This window comes from Hylaeus anthracinus, unplaced genomic scaffold, assembly GCF_026225885.1.
Source record: "Hylaeus anthracinus isolate JK02 unplaced genomic scaffold, UHH_iyHylAnth1.0_haploid 11982, whole genome shotgun sequence".
NCBI classification, from domain to species: Eukaryota; Metazoa; Arthropoda; class Insecta; order Hymenoptera; family Colletidae; genus Hylaeus; species Hylaeus anthracinus.
In genome coordinates, this window is record NW_026534330.1 from 7,776,116 (window position 1) to 7,789,894 (window position 13,779).

Below are 13,779 nucleotides of genomic sequence, written 5' to 3' on the forward strand. Positions count from 1 at the left end.
GAGTTATGAGAAACCTACTGGTTTTTACTATGAATATTCTTTTAGGAATGTCTTAAGTTGCAAAGGTGAACGTAAAATGAACGTAAAGCTTGCAATTCTTATAAGCATGACCACTTTGGACTTAAGCGGCACGCAAACGCTGTAGAAATTGAATTCTGTAACGAGGAAATGTGTAAGAGATCCGCTTTTAAAAAACCTAAATGAAGAGTGGTTCTCGTAACGCAGAGATTCACAAATGCATGCGCGTACTTGTTTAAATTATCAAAGCCAGTTCTACTGACTGAAGCACTTCGAGACATTATTTTTATAACATCACTCAACGAAATATCATTAATTTAGCTATGGCGACAGTTTGTGGTGCAAAGAGTGATCATCACGTTCAGAAAATATTGGAGTTTCAAAAGGAGTATGATTATTTTTATATTTCAGGTTTCATTTACAATGGAAACATTATTAATTATTTACATATTTGGAAAAATTTTTTAACATAAGTAATTATTCTCAAATATTTGGAATGAACTACATCAAATAGTAATAGATTTCTATCTGAATTTCAGGCGATGCCAGACTTAAATGATAATACATGAATTCCAATATACTACTATTAATAGTAGAGGTCTATTTAAATAGATTATCAGAGGAAATATTGTTTGATTTTCCCTAAAATAAGGGGTGAATTAAAGTGCGGTATTGCGGACACCCTCGCGGGTTAAAAAAATTTCCGTTCGAAGGTTAAAGATTCAATAAATTGGTTTGATTGAATGGTAATCCAACGACATATCTATAGGTGTAAAGAGTGGGGGCTGCGGATTGATGAAATTTTTTATTGAAATTTCAAGTAAGGGTGTTTCCATCCCTTCGACCGCGCCTATCGAGATCCTTAATCCAGGTCGTACCGGAAAATTGTATTTCTGCCTACCATACGCAGCAGTTCTGGCTTGAACTTCTAAACCCTCATCTCCATGCAGGAACCTGAGACTGAAATATATAGAGGGAATCACGAAACTATTCGTACCGTCTGAACTCTTGTTTTCAAGCAGGATTGGTGTTAATTTTAAACAATCGCTCTAAGAAAATTCCCCGAAAAATAGTCAACGTTTATTAGATTATTTTGAGATACAATGAAAATTATTATAATCTACGAGAGTACGATTTATTAGACTACATTTTCAGTGATTTATAAAAATTTACAAGCGAAAAAATAATTTCATTACTATTTTAACAATCCAATTTAAAACATCGTATCGCCACCGATACCGGAACAAGCAATTTCGAAAGCAACTTACAATCTCGCGAAAGTAATCATAAATCATGAGAGTGGAAAATATCGGAGGAGGTATTCCACGGAAAAGTCAACATAACCGAGGAAACGCGAGAACTAGGGGAAGCGGTAAGCATACGAGAAGCTAGTAGATGCATCAATAGATATCAAAAATAACTTACCCAAAGTCAAGTATCTTCCAACTGCGGCTAGATTGGGGCTATCTCGAAGATCGATCGCAGACCCTACTTCCGCGTTGAAAGTCATCTGAAGACCACCTTCGATTGGGGAAAAACTTCTAACTGCCTTCTATCAAGTTATCGAGATATTGTTTTCGACAGTAAGTGGCTTTCGAAATGGCGCGATCATGCGGAGTACTTAATCAAAAATGTTTAACTTTCCCAGTCCCGAAACTGGACAGCTGCTTTCACATAAATTTCTTTCGCTATGATCAGTCGTTCAAATATTACTTGCCTGCAAAGATAGCAGTACAATGATACGAATAATATTTTGCATTAAATTGTTGACAATGGGAAGGGAAACGATAGGCTCGTAATTAATTGGAACGTATTTTCTGAAAGATTACGCTGAGACCCGAATTATTTGTTTATTTCCATTACTCTTTCGTATTTTCTCATTTAAAAACTGCGAAGAAAATTGGCGGCGTTTCGTTGCATGAAATCGCTGCTCACGTGATGATAACATTATCGTTAATTTGTCACTGCACTCTAAATTTATTGCGATACGTTTAATCCGAATTAATCATGATAATATGGAAGTTTGAAATGAAATTATTTTACGGTGAAGTTGCGTGAACATGTACTTATAATTAACGAAATAAACACAGCATTGTTGAATTTTGCCAATGAAATGTTTCTCTTTAATTGGAATGGGATTATTCTAATCTTCTTTAGACATTATAATATAGTAGAATTATAAAAAGATTTATTATTTCAAATATATGTGGTTGAGTATATACAATTTGTCATCCCTCCTATTCTGGTTTAATACAAATATAATATTATGTTATAAACAGGTATTCAAGCTCCATCTTTCGTCTCTTGCACAACTACCAGTTAACTATTTCATATGGTTACTTTACACGCACACCTCGACATACCTATGTAATGAGAACATTAAATAACTACTTAAAAATACAAACATAAAAAATAAATTACCAAAAGAAAAGAAGGAAGCGCCGAATGCTAAAATCTTACTTCAATCGCATGAAACTGTGTCACCCTCATCGTTTGTTCGCAACATCAACCGTTGGTAGATGTCGCGTTTCCTTCGATCCCAATCATTTATTTGGCTCTCCATTTGAATCAGTTTTTATATTTATTTTCTCCCACTAACCTGGTGGTTTTTCAAAGGTTCCATTAGACGAGATTTACTTACGGCGCGCTTTTTATTTACCCGTTGCAGTGCCTTCACGCACAAAATGTGTCCCCTGTGAAACGTTTTAAAGCGTCGTTCCGATCGAAATAGATTTCGCCCGGAATTAGTTGAAAGGACCATCCCTTAGCTGAGAGTGCGAAAAAGTGTGAGGAAAATTATTTTCACAAGCGCTCGCAGCGTTTTGCTCCGACACCCTTCACGACTCCGGTAATGGAAGTAATTAAATTTAACAAGACTCGAAACCAACGTCTTCCATTCATGTAAATATCCAGCGCGCCAGGTATTTTGGTTATTGGAAGGTCGTTTTGTAACGTCGGTGTTTCGAGTCATGCTTTTGGTACGGAGCAGCGTAAAACAGGACTGCGAGAAATACATGAAATGTTAGTCCTTTTAGCAGCATGAATTTGCATAGAGTTGTGGAGAAGTTTAGTTTGATCCAATCGATCAATACGATCCTACTCTTTTTTTATTGAATGAATTTTACATAATGGATCACGGAACAATGTCAATTTTTAATCGATTGTAGTAATTATTGATTGATGGATGAGTTTTATTAATATCAGTACCATTGGACGTAGTGATAAATCATTGCGAAATTCGTAGAAACAAAATAGCGAGAAACAACTGAAAAAGCAGTAAAATTACTTAAATTCCTAGTACATCGTAAAAGAACTTATCTAAAGTCAGTATTTATTTTCTACATATTTAATTAGTATTGTAAGGTGTAGGATCGCAGGAATGAATGGAAACGGGTTCTTGTTCTCTCCTAAAGAGTGCAGCAAGGCATGCCGCGTCCGCTATCGCGAGAGCGATACTTATATCCGATCGTTGCTAATAGGGCGCGGTCAGTCAACGAGTCGCGTCACTATGCGAGCACCTCGCGAGAGTTCGCGAACGTTTCCCGCTCGTCCGACCCCGCAAGCCTACCGACGTTCGAGAATTTTCGGTCACGATTTCTGGTATTGTTACAGTATACATTATACGTACATTATTCGCCATAAACTTAGCGTTTCTCCAAGACTACAGACAATGATTAAAGTTCAATCCCAATGAAAACATTTTATTGTTGCTAAAATTCAAGGGCTTTATTATTCCAAGCATTTCAATGAAATTGTTTATTCATCTTTGAAATTAATTCAACACTCAACGTCATAATAGCTCTTAAACAAACATAAATTTGTAAAAGTTGCATAGTCAAGATATAATGCTACAAAGAACGAAATGGTGCTGCTTGAGGTGATTCGAAACATCTCGCTTAATATACGCAACTTGTGTTTGCATCATAATTATAAACAAGCTACGTTTACACCTGCTTTTTCCGCGGTATAAAGTAATTCCAGGAACCAGGATAGGGTATTACTTTTTGCGAGACCGACCGAGGTAAGAACCATTGACAAGAAAGATTATTTCTTGCTTTAATGAAATCTGTTTTTCTTTAGCCATACATTTTACGCAGGTGAGATATTCCATTTGCCAACTCAAATTTCAGTTGTTTTCTTCAATAAAACCACCGTGATCTTTCATAACAGTTCCTGTTTCTAGTGTATAAAAATGTTGGTACGTTCAATGTTTCTCAAAATTTCAAGTTTTCAGACCATCTACATCACATGAATATTTGTTTTCATTTCAAGAATTACTTAATTGCATATTTTCAAACAATTCATTACACCATTGTTCAAATATAAACATGAACCCCCATCCATTTGTTGTTCACAACTTTTTACAGGATTAATGTTTTACAATTCTTCTCATTATCGAAAGAAAAATTGTTAAGTTCTTCATTGCTTAACTACATATATTAACACATTCGCGACCGGCAGATGTATTACGTTCCTAATACAGAGTACTGACGAAAATAATAAAATTCTGAAGCTGTACATCGCAAATTTGTATCGTTAGGGGGAATATAAAAATTACAAAATTTGTTTTGAAGTATCAACGTTGTAAATATGTAGTGTATAAAATAAAAAAAATATCCATAATTTGTATACTTGCATCTAAGGTAGGTAACAGACAACCAGGAATAGAATTTGAACAGGTCTTCATAATCAATAGATCGTCATAATCTAGTCTGTCAATCGTCCAATTTTCTGACGAGGACAACATCGAAGAGAAACGGAATACCTAAATAAAGGTTTAGATAGGATGACCGCAATCTTTCTCCATGAACTTTAGATAAAACACAGCTGCATTGTGTTCCTCTTGGCATAAGGAAGACGTATAATTATCGAGTTCAACCGCGATTAATATTAATCGATGTGTTCAGAGGATCCCTATTGTTTTTCCCGAACGACAGAGCGAGAAGAAAACGTCCATCGGGCGGATTATCCATGAAAATAATTAGTGCGGTCGATCACTGTGTCCACTTACCGAGTGAGGAACAAGTAAACCTATAAAAATACCATTATCCCTGTGGCGCAAGTGCGACGGTTCGCACACAACGACCGGCAGAAATGGTCGAAGACGAGGAGCGAGGGGATGAAGGGTTGAGATGGGAAACAGTGGAAGTGTGAGCGAGAGGGGAGGGAAATGGAGACAGAGAGTGCAAAGCAAGGAGCAGTACCGTTAATGAATTTCGAACCTGGAGCCGCTCCGTTCCTTATATCCTGGAGACTCTCATTACGTGAGAAGCTTTAAGAATCCCTGGTACTCGTAATTCACGGCGATTCTGGGAGACAGAAAGGGCGTTAGAACTGAAACGTACTCACGACGACGTTAGAACGTTCGTTCTCGGTTGAACGTCTTTCTAGACACAATGATGATTCATTAATCATTCCACTCGGAGCGACATAGAATTTTGGCCGGCTCCGGTTAAACCTGCTTCCACGTTAAACGCGAAATATTCCTCGTACGAGCCTAAGAATCCAAGCGTCGAAACATTACACGCGCTGTTTGAAGTACAATGTATTTTGTAATGTAGGTTGAAACCGAGGTGTGAGTGATTCTTCGTGTAAAAGTGAAACGAAAACGTAAAAGGAAATTCTTTTTTAGGAGACCTCGGTTTCAAATAAATGGAGTTTGAAGGTGCGCGGGTAACGCGTTCGTTTTTCATAGAATTTATACGCATCCAGTGCAGAGGTACCTACGAGAAAATAAAGCTGTTGATTATGAAAAATTAATTCTACATACTGTATATAAAAATGTTAGAATATAGCAGAATTTATTTAACGGAATTTTTTTAGAACATGAGCGTGCCCCAATCAGTTTCAAATATGATTTATTCAGGAACGAAATCATCTAATTGGCAAATTGCAGTAATTTGATATAAATTCTCTTCCTAGCAAATCTTGATTGATGAGCTTTCCTGCAGGTGAATTAAATTACAATTAACCTCGGTTTCCTCCATCGGGATTAAAAATAAAACTCTCTATATAACCTCTGGATATGTATAAAGCCCTCGGGTTTCCTATAAACGGATTCAAAGCACAGTAGGACAGAGACTAACTCTATCAATCGAAACAGTTGTGAAATAGTAGAATTGTCGCCTACGCACATGAACGCCCGAAGACAATTTTCCCGTTTCTCGCAAAGGGCAAAGGGAATCCAAATTAGAATCAACGAGACGAACTGCGTCAGAAGGGAACAAACATGTAGTTACTGCACAGTTTCATTGCATTCGATGCATCGTTCAACAGGATCACTCAATTACACGTGCTTCGTTATAATGTTCCTACTTTGCACCGATCCTCAGAACTTCGGTCATTAAAACTGGACGTTACAACGTATTACGCAATTAATACAACGATTTTAGTGGACCCTTTACGCTATGACCGAGGGACACCTACGAACCGGCTCGTAAACGAGTCGACAATTTCACGATCGACTTGTCGTAAACAGAGAACAGAGAATCGCTTATTTTCATGCAACACTATACCGGTGTTCCCCAAACCGCGGTATGCGGACCTTTGGGCGTCCCTAAGCTCTCAGATGTAGGAAAGTATAGTGAAATAAACACAAAATACTGCTCGTAGTATTTCATTCTTATTAAAAACTCTCATTAAAAAGTTTTCTGTCGTCGGTAGTAAAAACCACGAAAAACGAAACTGAAAACTAGAGTGCTTAATGAGCTTAACAGTTTGGAACAACTGAAATTTCTTATTCGTTATTCAACACTTTTCGTTCTGTTTTTGTTGAAGGTGATGCAACATTCTCGGTTTATTATATTGCTCATTTGCAGGAATACTGTTTTATCTAGTAGGCAAAATATGGGAAAATACTTTATGCTATCTAATAAAGAAAATTTAATTCATTTTTAAATGTTAGGATAAAGTACAATGAAACTCTGTGACAGGAAACAATTAACAGGAGATTTTGAAAGCTTGAATATATATTTTAAATCAATCTTAATGTATCATGTGTATACTAAATTAATAATAATTGAATTGTACTGCAGGAGGTACACCAAACATTTTTATATTCTACAATAAAATGCAATGAAGTACTTCATTTTTAATTTAAAGTTACACGGTACTCTTTGTTCAGTAATGAAAGACCATCCCAGATAGTTTTACTAAAATAAGAATTATTTTCTATTTTCATCTCATGTTTTTCAACCTCTGTGTAATTTCTAATAAAGAGACGCATACACGCAATATCTTGCCAGTAAACTACAACGAGTTCAAACATTTCCGCTACGTCTGCGAGTAAATAAAGCGATTCCAATATTTAAGGAGCAAACATGTCCTGGGAAAAGTCCCTCGCGCTATAAAGAAAGACGCCTCGTCATTGTTCAATGCTCACGTCTATTCACTTGCCTTTCCAGCTGGAAACTTCATTTGTGTATTATTGCATTGGTAGAAGTATGCAAGACCTCATCGCAGATTCCATTTATCTATTAAGGGTGTCTCCCTTTTAGAGTACACTCGCAAGAAAAATTTTCTTTATTCTCCACTTTTTGATCTCAAGTGGTTTTGTTGTTTTCTCTTTCCTGTCTTCCATTTCCCTTGGTAGAAATCCTCTCGAGTAATCCAACCAGACTGCGTTTGTCGCAGTGCGTTGAAAAGGTATTGCAAACGATTAAGAATTTGCTGCAACATAGTTAAGGTTCACATTTCTGCGATATTCCTGCTTGAGCTCAGAGAAAATTCTTGGGTAATAAACAATTATTTTCAATTAATTCATTTGGATTCTATTAATTCGTGGCGTAGACAAGGGAAGATTGAGTTCCAAACGTAAATAAATTAAAAATGTAAAATTTATTTTCATAGCCAATTTAAGTATTTCATCCATGTTCTAAATGTACGAAGAAGCTGTTCATATGAAACATGTTTAATGTCAGTATCTTAATAAATTGAAATAAATTTGAATAACAGTCAATTTTTTTAAATCACACATTTGTTGCTACGATAAACACATATCATCAGGGCAGCTCAGAAATAGTTGACAGTTTGTATTGATACCATTAAGGTAGTCGCGATATTAATAAATTAATTTGTTAGTCTCGGTTTCGTTAATTAAATGTCACTACTGGAGACAGAATCCTGTAAATGAAACAGTAACATTCCACCGTTGTGTATTAATTATCGCTTATTCCATATAACTTTGCTGCTTTAAGCCTTTGTTTTCTTTTTATCTATCTCTGCGCAGCATACCACCCGCTATCAGTGTTTTTTAATTAATCTTCTAGTTTCCTACGCTAACACTGCAGACGCATCGTTTGCCGGGCAGCTTTTTTAATAATCCTTCATACACAAATTTAATTATCAAGTAATCATTTTAATGTAACAGTAAATATGTTTCGTTCAGAGTTTTTCTAGAGGAATCATACAACAAATATTATTACGAAATTCGACACGTAATATATTCTCTGTTAATATTTAAAAAAAATATGCAAGGTGTTCTGTAATATATGGATATAAATTAGGGACAATAATTTTCAAAGACAAATGATGAGAGTTTATACAAAAATGTTAATTAAAAAATGTTAATTGTGAGTCTAAAGCAGTATTTACGATATGAATCCATGTCAGCTATGTATAGATATTATTTATTCAGGCGTGAATGAAACAGCTGTTTGCATTTAATTTATTAAATATTCCTTTCTCTGTAAGTAAGCATAAACAATTATATGTTGAAATTAGTTACATGAAATGAATAGAATCTTTTCTATGCGTAATTGGAAACAAATATATTGTTTAGTTACCAAATTCAGTGGAATTTCGGTCAGAAATTGTTACAGAATATGAAACGTGCTAGAGAATTTCCATTTCATTAACACGTCATTTCCATGAAATTCATTCTTCTGGCTCGTTCGATACAGGCGAACCGTAGTTCCCACATTGTAACAATATTCTTTTTTAAAAGCAAGGAGTTCTTCGCTATCGCGTCGTTTAGTATGACAAATGGTCGACGATATACGTGCGTTACAGTTTAAAACGCAACACCAAAACGCAGAGTTTAAAAGAGCCGGGCGTCTGGTTCGCCTCGACTCAGCTCCATTCCTGGCAACGTAGCAATTCACCGTACTCGCTTGCATAAAATTTCAAAATTAACACGTTGACTGCCGCGCTGCTGCTATGGGATCTACGCGAATTTTCGTTAAATCGATGTACCAATCCCGCAGGAGCAGCTGGCAGCATGAAACTTTTCAAGAAAATTATTCCCATCGTTGCGTGTAATCAAAAGTGAAATCGATGTTGTACATGGATAATGATATTAATTAGCAAGTAAATTTTACGAATTATAATATTGTTACACGATATCTCAACCCCAGAATTAAGTAACAGTACAGCTTATAAATTAGTAGGTTAATTGACAAAAAATAATTGCGTCATGTGATCAGCATACGTATACAGATTATTTATTTTTTGAATAAATAAGTATTAGAAATGAAAATTAAATATTACAGGTATGAAACGTATATTCAATAGGAAAAACGAAGATACTCATAGTAGATAAAAATCAATAAAGATTAGACAAATAAATAAAATAATGAAATCTAACATCTGTTTACAAATTAATTACAGAATGTACGTACAATAATAAATTTAATTACGTCGAGAATTTTCTCGAAAATTAACATAATTATCGGTCGGATCGATAGGTTGGTGACATAGTCGAAGGCCAGGGAATTCGGTTTACAGCAAATCAGGGCGTAACTGTGTCTCGTAATCAAATGAAATTCCGGGGCCGAATCTCATGCTACTCCTCCGCAACCTCCGACGCTTTGGCGCGTAGATCGTTGTATTCCCCGATCGATTGGGAATGGCCGCGATAGTAAATTCGCCATTTAGTAAGTTCTCAAACCGATGAATATTCTGTCATGCGACTGTATAATGGAATATACGCGGGTACGTGTCTCCACCTCCCTCATTGTAGCTGCCGTTCCGTTTCTATCGTAACTGTTGCTGAATCCTCCCCTAATACCAATACTCGACGTCGTTGGCTGTTAGGTCTCAATTTACGCAACTATTTCACGGCATAACGGGCTTTAGCCTGTACACCGAGCAACAACAAGAGTCGATAAAGTTTCTATTTACCTTGGGCCCTCGAATTACACCGGGGTTATTATACTCGACGATGTCGTTCTTGTTGAGCTTTTGAGTTGTTCCGCCCAGGTCCATTGATTTAGATGGAAATAACGAGGCGAATATCACAAGGCAGAGGAAAATCGACGAATCGAATCGAAGATCGCTATCTTTTACTTTAGTAAAAGTCTTTATCTTTTACTGAAGGCTGGTAATGGTAAATAAAACGAATTATTACGATTATTACTTACAGCGATAATATCTTTAGTCGCAATTTATCGTAATTTATTTCAAGTTTAACTATTTAAAAATTGTAGTGCTTTCGCTAACGACCCTAATGAATTTTGGTCAGTTAAAGTACACCGCGGGAAATATACAATTTCATTGACGTAATTAACACGTCCGAGTTTTTATTAAATATTGCGGCGAAACTGCAATTTCAACCTCAATTGTCATTGCAGCGAGTATCCAAACGTTGCGAGCTCAGCCCCTGAGTGGTTCGGTCGTGGGACAGAGCAGCTTCCAACTCGGAAATAACAAATTGCGTCGTCTGATATAACAAACAAGTTGCGTGGCGAGAGTGTCGCTCGCGGAATGCTCCAGGGTGTCGCTTCAGCTGGCAGGAAAAAAAATCATCACTTCAAGCAGCCGGCTTTCGAACATACCGTGCATATCATACCCCTGTAGACAAATGTCTGCGCAGAATATAAACAATTACAGGCAGACAAAATCGTTCCTGTATTACTGAACACTTGAAATTTCGCACAACTCACTTTGAACTCGAACTTTTTTAAGACGATCAAAGCCACTTAATCATTATATTTCAGTTACTCAGAGCTCTAGTATTATCATTCTTTTCTGATCTTATATTTATGTAGAATTTTATTAACATTATACTATACTGGGGACAGTACAAGTCAACGTAACATTAAACAAATTTCACTAGTAAAGAACAACTTATCTTGAAAATCTTGAAAGATTTAGCTACTCACAGAAACCTAGAATTAGTAACCTGGAATTAAAATTCATGATAACGATGGTTTGCCTGCTGTCAGATAATTTTAAGACACTAGTAGACACAGATCAACTGAAACCTGAACTACTCTCAGATAAATCCGCGGACCTGTCCGCCATCACGATGCACCGTTACGCGTCACTGACGTTCATTTGTCGTGTCTAGGGGACTTCCGAACGAGCAATTCGTTTAACATCGAGTCAACAGCAGATAAAACAAGGATCGATCCTCCGGTAATGGTCGATCGGAATCCAATGTCCCGTATCCCCGCATTAACTTTTTGCTTCTAACGAAGGGTGACCGATCCCTGCTCCGCCAGGAGAATGGCCACCATCCTCATATATTTTTTATTTTTCGTTTCCTACGAGAACACGCATCCCCCTCGTCCACTCAGAACGGAAGAGAGTCATGGTTATATAGGACGCCATTTTTTTTTAGGGAGGGTGGAAGAACTAATGACGTGTAAAACAGTGCTGAACCTCTACGAGCCCAACATTTCAATCCAATTGAATTCAATAGTTATTTACCGCGGTCTAGGTGGACATTGGAGGTATGTTTTATTCGTTTATTTTTACGAGAATCGATATTCAAATGGTCATTGACTCTGGTATATTCGTGCCGTTGATGTATAGAAGATATTTTATTATTTATTTAGGAGATTGAATTTTTAATTTTTAAGAAAATGATATATTCGATGGACGATTGAATGGACAACTTAATTATTTTATATAAGGTCATATTAAACTTAGTTAAAACTAATTAGAAGACACGTTAAAACAAAAGTAATAGTAACAGATAAAATGTAAATATATGATTCTACCATGTCTGAGAACTTTCGCGATTGAAAGAAATTGTTTACTGGAATTCAAAGAGAAAATAAATATACAAAGTGACATAAATGAAGATGTATGAAGGGAAAAGTGCACGAAAGTGGAGGGTGATGGAATTTCACGAACCGATACAAAGAAAGTTACGTGAAAATAAAAGTTAAAATAAAGGTTTATCTAAAAAGAGAGTAATGATAGCCATTAGTACAAAAAGAAGTAAATATTCACCTCCGAAATGTCATTATTATTTTACTAACTTGCTCCATCCTTTTATCTCCTACATTTTAAGTTATTTTTCGTTCCCATTGTGTTATAAACAGACCAGTCTAATTTGGAAAGATCACCGGGCGAACTTGGGATTTATAATTCGAGTAGATCCCATCACCAGCGAAATGAGCGACGACGAAACGGTTGCCTCTTTCCTCCCCCAGCTTCGAGAAGAGGGCAAAGAAATTGAGACCATTTGGCAGAACTTATGAATAACGAGGCAGTCGCAAGTTTCAATAAACGCTTACCTCGTCGACGGCAGTTTTTTTGTCTCCAAAAAGACGGGAAACTTTGTTCCTCCCGTAAACGCAATAGACCTTGAAAACACCGTCCACCCCTGTCGGAGCCTCCGTCCATTGTGCGCGCCATTTTCAACATCAAAAGAACATTACGCGCCTTTTACATTTTAATTGCCCAAATACTTGACGCGCAATTTCATTTATCAGGTGTGGCATAAATTATTGCCCTGTCTTTTACAACATTAGCAATTTGTCTGGATACTTCTAATTAGAAAGCGTGTAGCTAGAAAGGAAGCATCTATGTTAGATTAAATTTAGCTGTTGAGTTTCAAAATGGAAGTTAATTAAATGTTAGGAGATCCTTGAAGAAGAGTAGAATTTAGTCGGGGATATCGATGTTAAGAATATTCATTTTAACTCTTTGCAGTCCGAAATTTTTGATTTCACTCAAGGGTTTAAGTGGACTTGTATATCTTTCTCTTTTTTATGTAATTAGTACCTATACCCACACCTCGCAAATCTCATATACTATTCCTCAAGCCTTCCAATATTATCGTAAAGCAGATCCACAAGATGAATTTTCACAATGGTTACCCGTCAAAGTTGAAGAGCTCTCGTTCGCTCGTTGGGCCAGTCCACTAAATGAACACTGAAATGTACGCCACGGAAGCGACACTCCCCTCCTCCCCTTCTTGTTTTATACACGGCCTGGATACGCGGGTACTTCCTCCGGAGCAGTTTCCTTTCAGCCAGATACGCGTATCGCGTTTACGCGGCGAGAATTCGCGTACAGAAAGGGCTGTTTGAAATAACAACCGGCTACCGGAAGGATATTCGAAACAGTCTCGACTCCAATCACAAACGCGAGCGCGGAGAAAAGGTGGAGGGAAAAATACGCGGGCGATACAACCGTAACGGGAAAGTTTTGCGGCAGGCAAATCGCTGGGATGGGCATCAAGTTCCCGAGAGAAGTGGCTTTTCTGTGATGCAGGTAATATTTTAGCATGCCATTCCGTTCGTAGTTTCTGCAGAAACTTTCTGTCGTAGCCCAGACAGGACTTCAACGAGGTGCAGGGGGGAAGGTCGCGATTCTCGATGATGCGTTTCGCTTTTCCGAGTCTTCGCTAATCCGTGAATTGCTGAACCAAACTAATGTTTGGGTTGTTTCACGAATTCTCATCATTTTGAGATCGTTGGCGTTGCTTTATTTTGTTTAACAGTATTTTGAAACATTAGTAAAGTTTCATTTATATTATATGTATATTTTGTTTATATTATCAGCCTTGAAGCTGATCTTAATTTTCGT

General features: G+C 36.9%; 1 long non-coding RNA gene across 1 annotated transcript; it reads left to right on the plus strand.

The window, feature by feature from the left end:
* The first annotated feature begins 3,514 nt into the window (after positions 1 to 3,514).
* On the plus strand, positions 3,515 to 11,996 carry LOC128886166 (uncharacterized). The gene is made up of 3 exons (XR_008459762.1): positions 3,515 to 3,618; positions 10,587 to 10,791; positions 11,235 to 11,996. It is a non-coding gene; the product is annotated as an uncharacterized LOC128886166 (long non-coding RNA).
* Positions 11,997 to 13,779: the final 1,783 nt, after the last annotated feature.